Source organism: Mixophyes fleayi, chromosome 1, assembly GCF_038048845.1.
Source record: "Mixophyes fleayi isolate aMixFle1 chromosome 1, aMixFle1.hap1, whole genome shotgun sequence".
In the NCBI taxonomy this organism is placed as follows: Eukaryota; Metazoa; Chordata; class Amphibia; order Anura; family Limnodynastidae; genus Mixophyes; species Mixophyes fleayi.
The window spans coordinates 233,860,802-233,881,524 of record NC_134402.1 but is presented as its reverse complement, the minus strand read 5'-3'; positions in this window follow the sequence as shown (position 1 = coordinate 233,881,524).

Below are 20,723 nucleotides of genomic sequence, written 5' to 3'. Positions count from 1 at the left end.
AGCCCTGGTGCCACCGGTGGGAATGCTTTGAGTTATGTGAATCGCCAGCATTTCCACTCAATAAATGTACAGGCTATATGTGACCTGTCTCTCCAGATTCGTGACCTGGTAGCTGTGGGGCCAGGGAGTGCACATGACTCCTTTGCCTTCCGGCAATCAGGGATGTGGCAAAGATTGCAACAATTGCAACAGAGGCAAAAGGGTGCAAAGACACATAGTGACACTTGGCTATTAGGTACTAAATAATTTCAACCGAAAAATACTTCATAAAAATGTTAATATTCATGGCATTAGTTTTATAGATAAGTATATTGGTAGATAATCATTGAGCATTCTAATATCTTTCACAGTTACATTTAAGTGTGATGTTTAACTAGATATACCACCTGGACAGCTACCCATAAAAAATCTCTTTCAACATTTTAAAAGGAGCTACCCTGGTTGTATTAAAAAATAGGGTTCTCTTAGGTTCTCTAAAGAAATATCTCTACTAGCTTTACTTTGTATATATTTCACTGTTTCTCATCCAACATGTTGATTGTGTTTTATATGGACTTAGAAGTTGCTCATTCATATTTTTTTCTTTGTCTTTTTTGCCATCCCTTCTAGGAGATAACGTGTACCCTTTTCGCCCATGGCTCCTCACTCCTATTTTGAACCCACGCATGGAGCAGGAGGTCACATACAACTCAGAACATACAGCCACAAGACTGGTTGTGGAGCGGGCCATTTGGTCTTTTAAAGGCTAGATTCCGTTGCCTAGACCGGTCTGGTGGTGCTCTAATGTATACGCCGAGGACTGTGTGCGATATCATTGACCTGTATGTGGTGTTCCATATGTAGCACCCCCTTTCCCATAGATCAGCTGGGTGTCTATGTATTGTGACCTGTGGTATTTGCTTTATTTCTATTCTCAGTGCAGTGGCTCCACTTTGGTCTGAGTGCAGTAGGCTTTTCCTTGGGTAGTGTTCTTGAGCAGCAACACCAGAGGAAGACAAAGGAAATTTTCACCCCCTGCTAACAAAACCACAGGCACAGACAGAAAGAGACAACAATAGGCAAATTGGTCTTTAAAAGCTGCACCAGCACTTTTATTGATTGGGCGCGTGCTTTCAAAGGATTTTCATGTCTAATTAGACTTTATATATACCAAAATAGAATATATCTTATATAAACTGTAAAAGTACCCCTTTAAAACAGATGAAATATAGTAAATGTACAAGAATACAATGCAATAACTTAACCTTTTATAACCCTAGCCAAGAGGTACCTCTACCTTAAAGTCTTACTTGCAATTATTCTCCAACTGTACTAATGTCTAAAAATAGCACATTCTAAACTCAACACATATCCACTAACTTAGCAGGTTATACATCAACATATGCCTATTTAGCAATAAAATGCAGTTAAGTGATCTTATGAGGAAATTAAGGACAAGTATATGTCTCTCCACTTCTCAATTCCATGAAACAGTAGACTATGGTAGAAAAGGCTCCAGAATCAAATCGCTGGTGTCAGTTTTGAAATTTCAGCTGTTTCTCTCACAGGACAGGTTGACAAGTCTGACTGGGCTCTACCTCCTGTCAGAGCTGATACTCTTCTGTTCCTACCGGATGTTTCCTCCTGAGCTGATTTTCTTCAAAGACTCCCAGGACTTTTTCTGTTGACAACATGACAGGGTTCTTCCCTGACAGACTCACAGGTTTCTATGCTGACAGGGACCAACTGCCACCCTTCAACTGCCAGTTTAAAGTCACTCCTCTCACCTAACTGTCACTTTTCACTCGCTCCTTTGGTCTCAGTGATGTCACTGTGAGCAGAGCTTTATCAATCCCTGACATTAGTGCACATGTTTGCCAACACTACACACTCCCCCTATAGGGGCTAAGATAGTAACGTTATGAATTTTCAATGTCGCCTCAATCAAATTTTTATTTCCTACATAAATTAGGCTAAATCAAACCATTGTGGCTAAATTGTAAAATATTTAATTAAGTGGTTGGTCTTGAAATTGTAGTAGGATGAACTTTTTGGTGACATTTTTACTTTTGCCATCATTCAAATTTACACTCAGACCTGAGTGTGGGCGTTCTCCTTTTTATGTACAAAGTTATGTACAGTTATGCACATTTGCACATCAATAAATTCTTTGTGGCCCCATATAATTTGCAGTCCATAAATGATATTATATCATATAATATCAATATAGCTTTAATATCTTGCCGGTTCAAATCATTTGAATCTATACGTTTAACAGCTCATGTGAGGAAACGGGGTGCTACTGGACTGAGAACTTTGTATTCATCACCCGTTTCTCACGGTTTAATGTACTTTTTAATCCTTGGCCTAGTCTAAGTATATACACCAGAGCATCGGTGTATTATGTGTATTATTATTTCATGTTATTTGGTACATTTTGCCCTTGCTATTACCTGCGATATTGTATGTAGTATAAATATAAAGAATATTGCCATACTGTGTGAAAATAACAGAACAGCAGCAGTCATTTTGCTTGTGCTAGCTAGTGTAATTACCATTTATCTCCAATGTCCATTGTTATGAGGGGCAGCTTTGATTTGGTTTGTAATCAGAACAATGTCTGAGTTAACTAGTTGGCAGCCCATGTATCAATATGTATCAATATAAATGTTATTGTATCAAAAGGTATCACAGACTTATATTGTGTAACACTGCTGATATAATGTGTCAAAAGTCTTATTGTTTCATGTAAGCGTGCAGTGTCATTCCTTGATGTGCTATTGTAACCCCATGTGTAGTGTATCCAGCCAAAACAGCTAATTGAGTCAAGCCATTATATTGTATCATCAAGATAAAAGGGACAGTATGTCTAGCAGCTAAAGTGTTTTCTGGGAGACCCCTTCTGTAAAAGAGAAGTTTGAGACATTTGACCCTACTTCCTGTGTATACAGAAAATAATATAGGGAGAGGAGAATGCCAGGGGAGCTATTCTAGTTTGGAGGATCCTGGTGTACAAGACATCAGCAAACAGGATTCTGGGCCAGACATTGTGGTGCCGCTGGAGGAAACCCTACAAGGCCAGGGGCGGTGTGAGCCAGTATCCCAGGCTGGGGGACACCCTAACTGTTTTGCTAATCGGTAATGGTAATATTGCGGGAGGATAAGACCCTGAAAGAGACAGAGATTATTACTTTGGAGTGCTGACTGCAAGAGGCTGCTGGAGGATACATGCTACCATTTACCCTGTAACTTGTGAACATCTTGTGGTGTTGTGCTGTCATAATAAAGTCTTGTTTTGGATATATTCTGGTCTACCCGAGTGAGTTGAATCCCACAGAGGGTAACTGTCATCCCAGCTAAGGGTGGTATCCTCACAGCTCACTAAACCGTATAAGCAGTACTAGCTGCTTAAATAGTGGCATAAGCAGCTGATATTGAACTACAAGCACTAGTATGCTTTTCCAAAGTATCAAAAGCATGCCAATGCATGCTGGAACAAGTAGTTCTACAGTAACCAAAACAAAAAATTTAATTAAGTTTAATTAAATAAAACACTCACCAAAACCTTGTTCACCACTTTATTATAAAATAAAATGTTCTCATTTAGTTGTGGAAAAATAATCTTATGATGGTAATAATAATGGTAGATTATATGACAATTTTTCTACACCCAGTTTTCCAAGAATTGACTAACAATGTATTTACTATAAAATAGAGATTAAACTGGAGATGTTTGATGAATATCTGTCTCCTGCCAGCTCCATGTTGCAGTGGACCTAAGAGGTCCTTGTATGATGCCATCAGGGACTGAGGCAGTGACAAGAAGACGAGCTGCAGGATAATGACACACTTGCCTTTGGTATTAAAATGAAACTGCAAGTCCTGGATATTGCCAAATTGGGGTATACTTTATTCAGATGTGTCCATAATGCATTTATGATCTTGCTCCTGTTTTTACTTCACTTTAGTTAAGCAAGGTACACACTACAGAAAAGTAAACGATTAACGATATACCAACGACAGAATAAATTAAAAAAATCCCGATCAGCATACCGATTGACGTGTACACACTATACACGATTATCATCAGATCTCTGCTCTCCATCTGTCAAAATTATCGGCTGCAAGGTAGTCCATAAAAGGCAAAAGTGACAGCTCAGGTCTACATTGAGAGACATTCAGGCCGGCAATTGTATTGGGCAGCCTGTCTTGACACAGCACTGTGCCGAGTGCAGAACTGTAAGCTGGCTGTAAATACAGTGTGATAGCTTTATCTCTGGCAGCTGAAGTTTAACCCCAGGAACGGACGCTGCTCTAATCTCCTCATACTGCACTAATCTTATCCGTTCCAGCCAGCACACAGAGGGTTAAGACTACATGTGCAGGGGGAGAGAGGGGGGAGCAGCCCCTACCATCAATATCAGTCTCTTCTCTAAAGCAAAACAGTCGCAGACAGTTGACAGAAACCGTGGATCATGACAAGATCAGCAGCAGGCAGACAAGGTGAATGAGACCTGTCACTCTGAGATACATTATTGTCCGATAGTCGGGTGAATTCATACACACTGCAGGATTGGAAGGTGATTGGTCGGCAAAAATTAAACAGTACGACCAACCAAACGACACGATGATTGGCACTTTGGGGCGACTGTAGATCATTGTGTAAGTATACGCACTACACAATATCTGACCAAACAGTCAGATGTCGGCTGATTTTTCCAATTATTGGACAAAAAACCTGTAGTGTGTACCCAGCTTTACTCTTCATTATCATCTATTTATTTATATAGCGCCACTAATTGTGCAGAGCTGTACAGAGAACTCATTCACACATCAGTCCCCATTGGAGCTTACAGTCTAAATGTCCTAAGATGCACACACACAGACTGAGAGAGACTAAGGGCAATTTAATAGCAGCCAATTAACCTACTAGTACACAGTTAAGGCCATGGTCGGGAATCGAACTCATGACCCCAATGCTGTGAGGCAGAGGTGCTAGCCACTAAGCCACCGTGCTGCCCATGCAGTACATGTCCTATTAAGACAAGATTTTAAGATATTAAGACTAGATTTTTACACTACACTTCTTAAGCAGTTTAACTCTACTCCTAACATCCATCACTCTGTCAGGCAACTGCTAGCAGTCATATAGGGAATCTTATTATATTTAGCTCTATGGAAATTACATAATTTTCAACTGTCCGAAGTATCTAAGGCAATCTCAAGTTTTAAAATTGTACCCATGGAATGTTCCCTGGATTATTTTGTTTGGAAATTAGCAGGTTTATTTTATAAAATTTTCATTTTTCTGCATAGCTGATGAAATTCTTTCTTCAGCTTTAATAAGTTGATATTTATGGAAAAGCATATTTTAATATAACTCAAGATAGAAACGTGGGTTACCTGCGTGGATGCACTGGCTAAGCAGCTAAGCGTCACTAGAAAATATTTTAACATTTTGGCAACTATGTACCGTAATAGTACTTAAGAATTTTTTTTACAGTAGTGATACAGTTAAATAGTTGAAAATCAAAGAAAAGCAGTATTTTGCCTCTGTTATGTTTACATAGATTATTGTTTTCTAGCTGGTTTATGTGCTCATCCTGTCTGCAGACAAGGCATTAAGTTATTTGAAGGCTTCTGAATTCCAAAATGAAATATCTGTGTTCCTCATTAGTACAGTCTTCCATATGGGCTGTTCATCTGTCTACACTTTATCCCCATAAAACAATAGGGACTTTATTAGGGAGCCCACAGAGATATTCGGAAATGACAATGCCAGGCTCCTAATCCCACCTCTTCCTCATGCCAAACCCACAAGCCCTTTGTTATATGAAAACTTTGACAAATTCTGTCTACTACCTTTGGTTATAGCATAATATATCCATGCACTTCACAATTTGTCAGGTAAGCACCTAATACCACATCAAAACTATTAACTCCCTACAATATAGTAATCACTATTGCTAGCAATATAGCATATATTGAGCTTTTACAGTGAAAAAGTGTTTAACACTCAGTCCACTTACTAAAGAGACAGGAAATGTAAGGGTCCATTTATTGAAGGGAAAAAACCCTATCTCAGGTTTAAACACGTGTATACATCAATGGGGCACCCTATACATCAGTTTGCCTGCAATGCCACCAAAAGGCGTTTGCAGTGCCAAATGGGTATAATCCATCACACAATTGCAAAGGCAAATACCAGGAAGACGGATGATGCAGGTAAACAGGTAGTATGAAGAAATCCTAGGGAATGGGTGAACCAGGAGCACAGCAGGGAACAACAGGGAACAGCACAGCAACATGGAACAGCAACAACAATAACCAGCAAAGTATGCTGGAAGTGACAGGTATAAGTAGAGAGTCACCCATGTGCAAGGGATAATTAGTGCAGCAAGGTTAACTCCTAGTTTCTCCTCTAAAATGTGATATTAGAAACAGTACCTGTCTCTTAGGGTCATTAACGAGGCTAGGTACAGAGGAAATATGTGGTGCACAAAACCTCAGAAGGGCACTAAGTTGGGAAAGGTGCCCCTCAAAGAAAGGTGACGGTTCGGACTTGGCACCCTCGGCAAGGGACGGCTCGGACACTTTGCAGGAGGCTGGACTGGGCAGACGTCTTGGCAGGAGGCCCGGACTGGGCAGCACAGTGAGAAGCCCCAGAGCGGACAGCACTAAGACACAGCTCAGTATTACCCGAATCAGCAACATTTCTGGAGCGGGCTTTAGGGGCAGCGCCCTCTCTTAAGCAGGCTGTAGCTCAGGAATGGAGACAGCGGCTGGCGACTCGGGACTGGAGGCAGTGGCTGAAGACTTGAGGGCAGAGGCAGAGGCTGGAGGCTCCAGACCGGAGACAGTGGCAGGAGACTCAGGATCGGAGGCAGTGGCAGGAGATTCGGGACCGGAGGCAGTGGCAGGAGACTCGTGGGACTGCGTGACACATTTGAACTGGAGGCAGAGGATGGCACCTTGGAACTGGATGGCACCTCAGAACAGGGGGCAGAGACTGGTACCTTGGAGCTGAAGGCAGAGACTGGCACCTCTGGATAGGCAACAGTAGCTGGCACTTTGGGACAAGCGGATGAAACTGCAGATTAGTAATAGCACTATTAAGAGGCGCAGTTTGCACAGACTCAACTGCAGAGAAAGTTGATTAAGGCAAATCAGCAGTATTTGAATTGTGTGAAACAAAATCTGTCAGTCTTCTTAGTGGGTAAGGGTAAGTAAGGCAGAAAACTGAGCAAGCTAAGATCGTAATAAAATTATATCTGCTTGTAGAGTCTGTAGCTGAGCTGGGTTGGGTGCACGTAAACGAGGGCGAGAATTCCGACAGCGAGGACACCTACAAAGAAAAAACTAATTGAGTAAAAATCAATGTAAATATAAGCAAATTTACCAGAAAAACCACAGTGCACATCACCGATGGGAGCAACATGCTGACCGCAACTTATTCCGATTCCACAGCTCTTCGACACTAAACTCTAATGTCCTTGCGACTTGTATGAATGTTCATTTAAAGCGGCAATGTCGGAACCCTGCAGGTTAAGTGTTTAAACACTTAACCCGACATTGCCGCTGTAAATGAACATTCATACATAAATAACTGATGATGATGTCTAAATACCAATTATCAACAATGACTCTGTATTTAAAGCATGTTTAATTTGTTTACAAATGTAAAATTCCCGCAATTATAATGTTGCACTTTCTCATCCACAGATGCTGCACGCAAGGATATGTATATGGAGGAAAGAATGGGAAGGGTGCCAGCATACCTGGATCACCAAATGGGTGTCATTTGGTTTGGCCTGTGCTAAATACTTTTGTTCAAAAAATTGATTTCACTACAATTATATATATATACATATATATATATATATATATATATATATATATATATATATATATATGTGTGTGTGTTGATAGAAAAAACAAGTAGGGCGCCCAATGTGTAATATCAGATAGAAATGGGGACGATGTAATAAACTGCGTACCGTAAGGATTCAAGGATCATGTAGTATGGTAGGAGTTCCTCTTCAGAGGTAATACCTCCCCCTCGCCCACAAGATGACGACAATGTGTAAATATAAAAAGCACATATAGTGTGGTATGGTCGTATAATATAACACCAATTGTGATGAATCCTCCACCACTATCAATAGTGGAAGCCCAAAAACCAATTGACTTAATATTAAGTATACACCTCCAAATGGAAACAAAAAATCTGCGTACCAGAAATCCTGTTATGTAAGCGACGTAAGTATGCTCAAATTCAACAATCCATCATTGTGAAATCGATCAGAGAGATGTCATATGCATACAGAATGGAGTACAGAAATGATGCCAGTAGAATCAATAGCTCAACGCGTTTCGTCCCAACACCGTGGGACTTCCTCGGGAGCAAATGTATAATGACTGAATCAGTCAAAAGCACCGGCATCGAAGCTGTTCTGAGGAAAGAAGTATACTGCTCATCTTACTGACCATGTGTGATCTAATATTTATATTAGTGTAGTGTTTTAGAGAACATAACCCAGAACTATAAGGTGTCAATTGAAAATGTACCAGATGTACATGTCAGTAATACCCCTTTCCAGAGCCGGATTTAGACCTCATAGGGCCCTAGGCAGGATACTGTTTTTGGGCCCCCTCCCTGAAACAATCCATAGCACTATATTTTTGCAGCCTACCATATACCCCTATAGTTACGTAGAAGTGAAAGCATGTGCCGCCGCATGCCTACCATATACCCCTATAGTTAAGTAGATATGAAAGCATGTGCCGCCGCATGCCTACCATATACCCCTATAGTTAAGTAGATATGAAAGCATGTGCCACCGCATGCCTACCATATTCCCCTATAGTTAAGTAGATATGAAAGCATGTGCCGCCGCGCAGCAGCGGCACGCCGCCAAAGGAGGTGAGGGCGTGGCTTGCATCTTTGGGGGCGTACCTAACATGTGAAAAGAGCAAGGCCACCCTGCTGCAGAAAAAGGCACCCCTAAATAATTACCAAGCAGTCCTGTTTTTTTAAGTAGTTGGGTCAAAACAACTTAATAAATATTGAAGTCAGGGCAGAAATACTTACTTAAGTTGTTTGCAAAAATAATACGCACAAATCCAAGTATGTGCTCTTGTCACTTTTGTCCCTCTATCATCACACTGTGCCCCTTCATTGTCACTTTTGCCCCTTCACAATATCACATGTGCCCTTTCACCATCATCTCTGTGCCCATCACCATCACCACCTCTGTGCCAATCACCATCACCACGTCTGTGCCAATCACCATCACCACCTCTGTGCCCATCACCACCTTTGTGCCAATCACCATCACCACTTCTATGCCTCTTTATCATCACCACCTCTGTGCCCATCACCACCTCTGTGCCTCTTCACCATCACCACCTCTGTGCCCTTCACCATCACCACTTCTGTGCCAATCACCATCACCACCTCTGTGCCTCTTCACCATCACCACCTCTGTGCCTCTTCACCATCACCACCTATGTGCCCTTCACCATTACCACCTCTGTGCCAATCACCATCACCACCTCTGTGCCCCTTCACCATCACCACCTCTGTGCCCTTCATCCTCACCACCTCTGTACCCTTCACCATCACCACTTCTGTGCCAATCACCATCACCACTTCTGTGCCAATCACCATCTCTGTGCCCTTCACCATCACCACCTCTGTGCCCATCACCACCTCTGTGCCCATCACCATCACCACTTCTGTGCCCCTTCACCATCACCACCTCTGTCCCTCCGTTGTTTTACCTTTCTATTGCCTTTCTTCTCCGGCGCGCTGCTCCTCCTCAGTCAGTCCAAATTTAAAAAAAAACGTGATCGCTCGTTGGGTCCCGGCAGCCTCTCCTCCTCTCTCTATCACTGAGACACTGAGAGGAGAAGAGGCTGGGTGGACCCGATTCGCGGCACCCGACCCCCCCCTCCCCCGAATTGCTCCTGTCCCCCCTAGCTGTGCCTCCCGAGAGCCGCTAGGCCCTAGGCAGGTGCCTAGGTTGCCTAGCGGTAAATCCGGCCCTGCCCCTTACATACTGCAGCCTCGACCCAGCTTTTTGCCCTGGCAACCTGGATCGAGGCTGCAGTATGAATGACTCCAGGTCTAATTCCCAGGTCGGCTGACCTGGGAATTAGACCCGGGTCTTTTGGTGGGGTAATTCCCAGGTCTGACCTGGGAAGCCTGCACTATGAACAGTGAGACCTGGGTTTTTCAACCCGGGTCTCACCGACTAGTGCAAAAAAAAATGTAAAAAAAAAAAGATGAATTTTTTTAAAAAAAGAATAAAAATGTATTGTATTTCCTCATCGCTCACTTTCCGGCAGGTTACATGAAGAAATTACGTCATTCCTATTGGCCAGAGAGAAAATTATGCATTTAAATTAGCAATAGCGGACTCTACGCCTGGATTACATTATATAGGCGTATGGTCTGCTATTGCTGCTTTAAATCAATCATTTTCAACCTGACCATTAGAAATGACGTAATTTCAGCTGGGAGATTTAGCGTGGATGAAATACTACGAGCCTAATGGCAAGTTGACATTTATTTTTTTTGCAGACCCGGGTCGACCAGGTTTAGTATGAAATTTGACAGGTAAGATTCTTTAGAGGTAACGATGATTGTAGTTTCCAGTCATGTGTGTCCCAAAATTTAAAAATAATTGGGATACCAAATATAGTGTAATTAGTGTAGTGGCAGACCAATCCACTTGGACAAGTGGTGCGGAGAGTATTAGGAGTATCCTCAACACGTTTAGTTTTAAAAGACTTCCTCAGGAAGGTTTCTTTTAAGATGAAATGCTTTGAGGATACTCCTAATACTCTCTGCACCACTTGTCCAAGTGTTTTGCCTGTTTTTAACTAGATTGAACTATTTCTGTGTTTAGGGATATTGGTGGTTCCTGATCCTGGGATTAGAGGATTGTGAATTGAGACAGCCTGTCAGAACTACAGAAAAGCCTCAAAACGTTTTATTTTGTGTGAGTGTAAAATCTGTATGTGTACTGTTGATGTTTAACAATTGGATGAAAGTGGTAATCAATATTTTCTGTACAACAATATTGGTTGCGATACGATTAGTACGCAATGAAATCATTTTTTTTAGCAAATAACATGCAAATAAGTTTAATCTATTTATTTAATATAAAATATAATGTGGTAAAAAAGCTAATTACTGTTTCCAACATATTAATTACATTGAGTTTGGTCTTATTCTGTTCACAATCGCATGAGAACGTTAGTTATAAATATGTAACCCCCTGTTACTGTGTGTAGTGTGGGGTGCAAAGGGTACATAGTGCACCTGCTTCTCAAGCCCTGGCTAGCTGATGGGCATGGGTGTAAATGACCAGGAGGTCCCTGTACATGCAGGTGTTCTTTGGAAGTAGTGGGACACAAGGTTGTCACTTTGTGCACTTTTTGCATGTTGCCACTTGCAGCAATCCCCCCTTCTCTCCAGGAGTCTCTGCTCTGGGGACTCTCTATTCCGGGCACACATTCCTTGCCCTGGCGCAGTCACCGCACTTGCAGGCAATGCCGGGGAGCCTGGAAGGTCACCAGCTTCTCACATCATCTCTCTCCTCTCTTCCTGTCTCTTTCTCTCTGTCTCCTTCTTCTCCTTTAACCCCCCTTTTTACAGCCCCTCCTCATTCTCACTCTGTCTCTAGCAAACTGTGCTGGATTGTCCCAATAGTAACCAGTCTGAATCACTGCTCTTTCCATAAACCCCTAACTCACTACTAGGGGGGGGGGGGGGGGGGGCGTTTTCATACACCAAATATTGAGTTCATAGGGATCATAAAAAACAGTTTATTCAGGTCTAGAGGCAGGAATCTGGAGGACACCTGGCAGTCTCAAGGAACAATGACCAGAGGAATACACCAATGTCACGTAGAGTTTTTGGGAGGTCAGGACCCTTCAACCTATGAATGAAGACCTTAATACTGTAACTGTGTATCTTTGTGATGTCACTGCTTTTTACAACTGTACTAAGTTCCATAGCTTCATGGTCCAGTTCTGGTGATCACATGCCCATTGTATGTGCTTCCGGCGGTAGACAGGGTTCAGCATAGGCACTCTGACCAGTCTGTGGCTCTTCTCTGAGATTGGACCAGATAGACTAGCATCCAATCCCCACAAGCATCAATGACCCTAGGTACCCATGACCCTGTCACAGGTTCACCAGTTGCCCTTCTTTGGACCCCTTTCAGAAGGTGCTAACCACTGCATACCGGGTGCACCCCACAAGAACTGCTGTTTTGGAGATGCTCTGACCCTGTCATCACAATTTGGCCTTTGTCAAAGTCACTCAGACCCTTATGCTTGTCCATTTTTCCTGCTTCCAACACATCCACTTCAAGAACTGACTGTCCACTTTCTGCCTAATATATCCCACCCCTTGACAGGTGACATTATTGTAACATAATAATCAATGTTATTCACTTCACTTGTCACTGGTTTTAATATTATGGCATAGTTTACTGCTGCATCAGTAAAAGTTAGGGAGACAAGCCACCTTTAACACTTACAAGCACAATTGCCCAACTTTAAAAATAATCAAGTACAGCAAGTACTGTAGGACTGATTACCGGATGCCATATGATGGCAACAACAATATTTTCCCTATGTATTTTAATGAACCAGGCTCTATCACTCTGAAGCAGGGAAAGAACAATTGTTTTATTATTCATACATAAGGTGACATACTTCCCTAAAAAATGCCCAATTTACTGCTACTTTTACTTTCTGTTTTGAGCCAAAACAAGATTTTTTCCTCACTGACCTCACTGAACCTTAACATTTTCAGCCCAGTATAATGACTTTTGGAACATCGCAAGTAAACACACAGCAAACCACAAAGCAATGAAGTGTGAGGTATTTCCGTGGCAGAGCATCCAGTGTCAGTCTGTTAACTCTTCCAAACCCATTGGTTATATAACTTGTATGCAAATTAGCGCATTGGAAAGTAAAGCACAGTTCTATAATCTTTTTTCTGGATATATAAATAGAAGGCAAATGCATATGATGGAATAAGAAGACATTAACAGAACTGGTCCAGCTATTGTTCAGTGTTTGTTATGCTATATGTGTGAAAAAATGTCAGTCACTGTGGTATGAGCCTGTCTGGATGAAAGCTTCAATTTCAGCTTCATGCATAAAAGCAGTCAATCCAGATACAGGATTACACGAAATAATCACTAAGTATGCTCATAATATAACATCCTAAGAAATGAAGAATTCTACCTACTTTACTTCATATAGCCCACAGAATAAAAACAGGCAGAATTAATTTCTGTAAAACAGAACAGTAACTTTGTAGTTTGTCACCATTAAACAGCAAACAAAAAACAAAAATTATTTTGCTTCTGGAGTACAAATTTCCAGAGATAAAACCTATGTAAATTATGCAATGTTTACAACTATACATTTGGACACACTTATCTGGTCCCAGCTGCGAGCAAAAAGCCGGCGTTAGAACTACCGTAATAACAGTAATAATGCACAGGCCGCGTTACTTTTAACAGTAACACGGGCAATTGAATAACCCCCAAGGTATATGATTTTTTTAACACAACCCTAGAAAAATATGTGGTATGTGGATATATCCTTGGTTATATAAGCATTGCGAAATACCTTGGTTATATAAAGCCTTTAAAGTAATACGCACATGAAAGTACAAACGTCAAAATGGGGTTTCAGCAGTCAATTTGTTAGATCTGCCACACTCCCCAACAGTTTGGAATAATGGCCTCTGGGAACATTAACTGATTGCCAGTCTAGCTTGTGGCCCTAACCCTTATAAAAACAATAATCTAACCTACGATATAGAAACAGAATTTGAAAACATAATTGAATGAGGTCGGCTAAATTGATTAATACTGGTTTATCGTGTGGCTGCGATTTGTGCACTATGTCTAATGGCGCAATCGCACGGGCAAGACACAAACACTTACACTTATAAATAGTACACATTTTCTAAAGTTCAAATCCACACTCGATTATTAATAAATGAATTAAAGATTATTTATACATAGATACTATTACAGTAAAGGTATTTATAGTTCAGATCCTCTAAAACGTATGGAGTTTGGATTCATATTAATCCATATTTCACCAGCAGAAAACCCATTTTCAACAGAGAAGCGACCGCACCTAGCGATCACTAATTATAGGTAGTATGAGACGAATACTCAAAAGCACCCTGCTTATGGGTCAGTTTAAACAGTTTTTTTGTCAGGAAGACACAAATGCAACAGTTGGAGTGAGTTTCCCCCCACCTTTGGAAGAAGATCAAATGAACTAACCTATGACCAGCAGTCTACTGGAACATCGTAAACCCTGGACCAATGAAGAACTTTCTTATTTTCTGTATATAATTGTGACATCATCATTGCTATTTTCAAGGCAAACAGCATATAAACTGGCCTCTGATTCAGGAACGGTCACTTTGCCAACAGACATCAGCTTTGACGGACTGTTCCTGGACCCAGGGTGTATGTATCAGTTGTACTTTGCATTATAATTATTGTGTTCTGATATATTCTGCTATTAAATCTCTTTTGTGCTTTGGAACCACATTAATCACATCGGACAATATTTATTGGTGACTATAGATACGGACATATCAATAGGGACAGGTCTAGAGATAGGGACAGGGTTAGGGTTTTGGATAATACTGTCTACATTTGAATTGTCAACCTAATAAATACTGTCTACATTTCAATTGTTGTCCTAATAAAACCGTCAATGCCATTATATTGTCAACTTTATAACCTTGACTAGTCTGCTGCCCATCAATCATATTATGTCAATCCAACATAAGGTTGGGTGGGAGTTTCAATAGAAAGTTCCATCTTGCACCAGTTTTCTTTTCTGCCACTGCTGTGTGGCAATGTTTCCTAGATTTGCTTTAAACTGCTGTGTGTTTGTACCGTTGCTCTATTGCTTAGTAAACAGCCAGTTCGCTACAGTCTTTGGCCTAAACTGGATAAAAATTATGTGATTTTAGAAATTTTTAGCAATTTTTACAAAAAAAAACCACAGGTCTAAAACCAAAGCATGTGAGGGTGGTTTTGCCACATCATAAACCAAAACCAACACATGAAGTAAATACAGATCCAAAACCAAATCACGGGGGTCAGTGAACATCCCTAATTTGAAGTTCTGTAGACTGTTATGATTCCTAGTGAATTCAGGACGCTTAAATAGCAGTAGAAAAACCAAGTGTCTTTATTTAGACAAAATATGTGAACAAGGATTAAAATCATGGAATATGCTGATTTCAGGTAGGAATTAACAGGTAAACTCCAATGCACAAGTATGAGCAGGTGTGATGAATGACAAGAATAGTCCACAGAAGTAACAGATTCCAAGAAATGATTCAAATGGCAAATACAGTTCAAAATGCAGGAACAAGTAGATTAAATTACCCAATTACCAGGAGGCACAAGACACCAGATTAGGGAGGCCAGGATCGGGATTCCAGTTAGCCAGAGGCACAAGGCAGTCCAGGGAAGCAGAACTAGCTGAGTTCAGTGACCAGGCAGAGGTCAGGGCAACAAGCATGCAAACAGAATCCAGAAGCCAGGCAGAGGTCAGGGTCACAAGCTAACAAGCATAATTCGGAGAACAGGCAGAGGTCAGGGCAACAGGCAAACAAGCAGAGTCCGGTAATCAGGCAGAGGATTACAGCGAGAGATCAGACAGCAATGAAGCAAACTGGAACAGGGTATAAACAGCAGACAAGCAGCTGGGTATAAAAAATGAACTACACAGAAAACAGATTGAAGCAGGAATATGAAGCCGTGAGACAGGTGCTGGTACTAATCAGGTAAGGAGATTAACTCCTATAGGCAAGGTGAACAGTTCAGGGGCAGAACAGCAGCACCTTTGGTGAAATTGAGGTACTGCTCCTACATTCAAATTATAGGCAGAGTCGTAACATAGATATTCCTGGGTGTCTCCTACGAATGTAGTGATAGCGGATAGAGCAGGGTTGGCTACCGGGTTAATAGGTGAAAATAGCATTTGCCTTTTTTTGGCATTAAGTTGCAATTTTCTCATTAAATTAGTCTTGAAATATTTTGAAGTCAGCTTGCAAATCGCTACACACGCAATCCAGAGTTAAGCAATTTAGGTAGATCACTATATCATATATGAAATGATGAATTATCACCTTATTAGTATACAACACTAGTAGGAGTATATCCGCGCAGTCAACACCACAAAGCAGCCCTTCCCTTTAAGTACACACAACCCCTATGAGTACAAACACATAAACATTTATAAATAAATAAAAGGAAAAATGGTGCTAATAGTGATAGCTAGTAGCTCAATATAGTCCAAAGTTTACATCATATTCTTTAGGTCTTAACGAACAGAAGAGAGCATATATCCACGATGAAATGAGAGACCTCCTCCTCAATCAATCCATTCCGTATACATACATGAGGAAAGAAGAAAAACAAACATAGCACAGCCCGTAGAATCCAAACATCTGTTGTTAATGTCCCCTGAGATACCCGTGCGTTTTATACTTAAAAACACCTCGTGATGGGATATTCTTCATCACCCCTTAGGGGTATATACTCACTAGACCACAATTGGTATGAAGCGTATAGAATATCATATGGTTTTCATAAGGGGACCTTAATTTCACATCACAAGATTCCTCTCCGTTTGGACCCCGTTAGATAACAAGCATGTAGCACAACATGTAGTTTCCACAAGGGGATCTCTATTGCACTTTTCGAGATTCCTCTCCGTTTAAATAACCATGGAAGGAGAAAAGACGAAGTCCATAGTGTAAAACCACATAACACTTTATTCCATACACATCAATATAAACATGAAGATCCAATAAAAAACTTTTTTGACATCTGTCTCCGCAGCAAGAGGGAATAGATGGACTCTTACCCTTATGATGGAATAAACGAGCGTGATATTAGATAATCCTCGCAGAAGACATCCCGGGTGGTACTTTGGCGACTCAAGCTGTCCGGACAAAAGGAGTAAAGTCCAAAACGATCCCCCGCTGATGCGTGTGACGTCACCCACCTACGTCAGCCGACGCGTTTCGATTTCAATAATCTTTATCCAGGCATGGTGGGTGGACAAAGTTACAATCATTTATGCTCCCATAGAGCCAATCATCAACGTTTTTAATGTAAAAAACTTTATGTTGTACAAAACTTTATAGATAAACTATAACATCCCACTAACAATAAGAAACACTTCCCTTATCATCAGTTTGTTAAATAAAATCTGCATAATATACATAAAAACTTCCACAATACACACATATGGGGATAAAAGGGATAGACTTAAATAGTATCTTTACAGCATACTTTAAAACCAATGAACGTGCCATACCATAATACATCCCTCTCACTTAAAAATATCCTTATTTCTTAATCTATGGGAATGAATTTTAATATTTAACCTCTATTTCTTTAGATTATTCTAAAAACCATTTGTCCTCAAAATCTACATTGAGGCCTTGGGGAGCTAAAGTGCCCATATCATAAATCAGTCTCATTTCTGTTTTGGCTAATTCACTGAGGGATTCTTTTTTTCGCCAATTCCCCACAACTTTTTTTTATACCACAGAACATTTTAATAGAGCCAATATTACACTCATGGGAATTTTTTACATGGGAGGATAGTGAATGATTTTCAAAGCCTTTTTTAATATTTCTAACGTGCTCATTCCACCTTTCCTTTAATTTTCTACTCGTCCTCCCTATGTATTGCTGACCGCACATGCATTCAATCAAGAATATACAATTTCTGGTATCACATGTTATGAAGTCCTCTATTTTGTAGATATATCCATTAGAATTGGATTTTACCTCTATAACTTTTTTGGACACACTTTTGGTATTTTTGCATGCTGCGCATATTTCACACCTGAAAAATCCTTTATTTTTAATGGACTGTTTCTGTGGTTTGGGGATAGTACTCCTAACTAAAAGATTCCTAAATGTGGGAGCTTTTTTATAAATAATCTGGGATAATCCTGAATAACTTCCTCCAGATCTACATCATTTTTCAGAATGGGCCAATGGCGTTTGATGATCTTTTCTACTTCTCTATATTCAGTATTATATTGTGTAATAAATGGTAAATTGGACCCTCCCATTTGTGACTGAGTTATGCTCTTTTTCACTCTGGGGACCATTAATCCTTCCCTTTCCATATTAGAAACCCTAGTGAGAGCTTCATTCAATTTTTCCTCTTTATAACCCTTTTCCAGAAATTGGCCTTTCAAAATTTCAACCTGTTCTTAAAAGGTATGGACTTCTGTGCAATTACATTGTACTCTTTGAAATTGACCCGATGGAATATTTTCTAACCATTTAATATAGTGGTTGCTGTTCATAGGTATAAAGGAGTTGGCATCCGTTGGTTTATTATAATTTTTAGTTAGAATTTTCCCCTCTTGGATGTTATTTATACCCTCCCCAAAGTTCACAAAGATGCCTCATATCCCCCAGGCAGGCCCATAGTGGCAGGAACAAATTCAATTACTTCTAATTTGTCACAAGGGTTGGATAGATCTTTACAGACATATATGTCCTCTATAAAGTCATGTCTTAGGGATACTTTGGATATTCTGGAAAAACTTAAAAAGATAGAATGGGATGATTCATATATATTAGTGACCGCGGACGTATGTTCGTTATACACCAGTATTAAGCATGAATATGGTATTAAAGCTGTGGAATATTTTTTAAACGCTTCCAATATTGATGAAAATCAAAGGGATTTTATAATAGAAGGAATAGAGTTAATTTTGAAAAATAATTTCTTCTGGTATGGGGATTGTTTTTATTTACAGTTACAGGGGACTGCCATGGGAACCAGGTTCGCCCCAAGTTATGCAAACATATTTATGGGATGGCGGGAGGAGAATTACATCTGGAGAGACCCCACCATAAGGGCGAACCTGGTTTCCTGGCATCGTTTTATAGATGATATCCTGTTTGTGTGGAAGGGAGATGAAACCTCCCTGTTGACTTACTGTGAAAAGCTTAACAGTAACCCTTTGAATATTAAATAGATTTTTAACATTAGTAAGGAAGAAGTCAACTTTTTAGATTTAAATATCTACATCCAAGAGGGGAAAATTCTAACTAAAAATTATAATAAACCAACGGATGCCAACTCCTTTATACCTATGAACAGCAACCACTATATTAAATGGTTAGAAAATATTCCATTGGGTCAATTTCAAAGAGTAAAACGTAATTGCACAGAAGTCCATACCTTTCAAGAACAGGCTGAAATTTTGAAAGGCCAATTTCTGGAAAAGGGTTATAAAGAGGAAAAATTGAATGAAGCTCTCACTAGGGTTTCTAATATGGAAAGGGAAGGATTAATGGTCCCCAGAGTGAAAAAGAGCATAACTCAGTCACAAATGGGAGGGTCCAATTTACCATTTATTACACAATATAATACTGAATATAGAGAAGTAGAAAAGATCATCAAACGCCATTGGCCCATTCTGAAAAATGATGTAGATCTGGAGGAAGTTATTCAGGATTATCCCAGATTTTATATAAAAAAGCTTCCACATTTAGGAAGCTTTTAGTTAGGAGTACTATCCCCAAACCACAGAAACAGTCCATTAAAAATAAAGGATTTTTCAGGTGTGAAATATGCGCAGCATGCAAAAATACCAAAAGTGTGTCCAAAAAAGTTATAGAGGTAAAATCCAATTCTAATGGATATATCTACAAAATAGAGGACTTCATAACATGTGATACCAGAAATTGTATATACTTGATTGAATGCATGTGTGGTCAGCAATGCATAGGGAGGACGAGTAGAAAATTAAAGGAAAGGTGGAATGAGCACGTTAGAAATATTAAAAAAGGCTTTGAAAATCATTCACTATCCTCCCATGTAAAAAATTCCCATGAGTGTAATATTGGCTCTATTAAAATGTTCTGTGGTATAAAAAAAGTTGTGGGGAATTGGCGAAAAAAAGAATCCCTCAGTGAATTAGCCAAAACAGAAATGAGACTGATTTATGATATGGGCACTTTAGCTCCCCAAGGCCTCAATGTAGATTTTGAGGACAAATGGTTTTTAGAATAATCTAAAGAAATAGAGGTTAAATATTAAAATTCATTCCCATAGATTAAGAAATAAGGATATTTTTAAGTGAGAGGTATGTATTATGGTATGGCACGTTCATTGGTTTTAAAGTATGCTGTAAAGATACTATTTAAGTCTATCCCTTTTATCCCCATATGTGTGTATTGTGGAAGTTTTTATGTATATTATGCAGATTTTATTTAACAAACTGATGATAAGGGAAGTGTTTCTTATTGTTAGTGGGATGTTATAGTTTATCTATAAAGTTTTTTACATTAAAAACGTTGATGATTGGCTCTATGGGAGCATAAAGGATTGTAACTTTGTCCACCCACCATGCCTGGATAAAGATTATTGAAATCGAAACGCGTCGGCAGACGTAGGTGGGTGACGTCACACGCATCAGCGGGGGATCGTTTTGGACTTTACTCTTTTTGTCCGGACAGCTTGAGTCGCCAAAGTACCACCCGGGATGTCTTCTGCGAGGATTATCTAATATGATGGAATAAACGAGCGTGATAAGGGTAAGAGTCCATCTATTCCCTCTTGCTGCGGAGACGGATGTCAAAAAAGTTTTTTATTGGATCTCTATGTTTATATTAATGTGTATGGAATTA